This window comes from Chrysochloris asiatica, unplaced genomic scaffold, assembly GCF_000296735.1.
Source record: "Chrysochloris asiatica unplaced genomic scaffold, ChrAsi1.0 scaffold00027, whole genome shotgun sequence".
Classification (NCBI taxonomy): Eukaryota; Metazoa; Chordata; class Mammalia; order Afrosoricida; family Chrysochloridae; genus Chrysochloris; species Chrysochloris asiatica.
The window spans coordinates 19,705,391-19,706,660 of record NW_006408545.1 but is presented as its reverse complement, the minus strand read 5'-3'; positions in this window follow the sequence as shown (position 1 = coordinate 19,706,660).

Sequence of the window (1,270 nt, the reverse complement as noted above, 5' to 3'; positions counted from 1 at the left end):
ACCGGGGATGCCTGAGATGGAGACAGAGATGATGACATGGAGGGATAAAGCGGCTGGGGACTTTGGATCCAGAGAGGGAGAGGAACTGTGGGCCGAAGACTGAGGGGGGATGGGGGAGTGTAGAGCATGGGCTTCTAGGATATGCCCTTTGGTCGGAAGACGATGCATAGAGGGGATTGGAACCATAGCAATGTAATGATATATGATGGAATGAATATGGAACTGAGGTTCTCTCATGTAAACTATCATATAATTCACAATAAAACGTTAAAAAATAAAATAAAATAAAAGCAACGTAACCAAGACTATGAAAGGTTTTGAATATATTTTGGCCAAGCTGCAAGGTGAGGCCCCTTCCAAAACACTTGTTGAAACCGCCAACGAAGCCAAGGCAAAGGCAAAGGACATGGCACTGGCAGTTATAGAAAAGGCCAAGGACCTTGCCAACAAGGCAGCCACCAAGAAGCAGCAGCAGCTGTGTGTGTAGCCATCCTAGCCTTCCCAGCACCACCACCACCACACACCAGACAATCCATCTGCACCCCTTCTGACCTATCCCCAAATGTGCTTTCTTATTAAAAATCAACTTCCAGCCCTATCTACTGTCTGGGGGGCAGCATGGAGTGGGGGGCTGGTTGGGCATCTATAGGACACCAAGCATGTTAGCCACTTCTGTGCCAGGCCTGCTTATGACCCCATTGGGCACCTGAGGCACAGAGAGGTGCCCAGGGTCACAGTGTGCAGGTGGAGTAGTACAGACACTAGACTGTAAACTCCATGAGGGCAGGGATCTGTTTGCCTTCTGATGTGTCCCAAGTACCTGAAACAACAGCTAGCACATATTAGGCACTCAATAAATACTTGCTGAATTCAATTAGCACCCCCCCCAAAAAAATGGTAGAATATAACATGCTCATTGATAGGAAAACTTAGCATTATGAAAATGTCAACACTATATAGACAAAGCAATCTATAGATATAAGCCAAGGAAAAGGCAAAGGAGACGGCACAGGCAGCTACAGAAAAGACCAAAGCCAATCCAGATTCCAACATAATTCTGTAAAAAGATGGAAGAAAATGATCATGAACTTCATATGGGAAGGAAAAAGACCTTGTATAGGCAAAGCACTGCTTGAGAAGAACAACAGATCTGGAGGCCTCTCACTCCCTGATCTCAAATTTTACTTCACAGCCTCAGTGATCAAAACAGTTGGTACAATGAAAGATACACAGATCTGTGGAACAGAATTGAGAACCCAGAAGTATATTC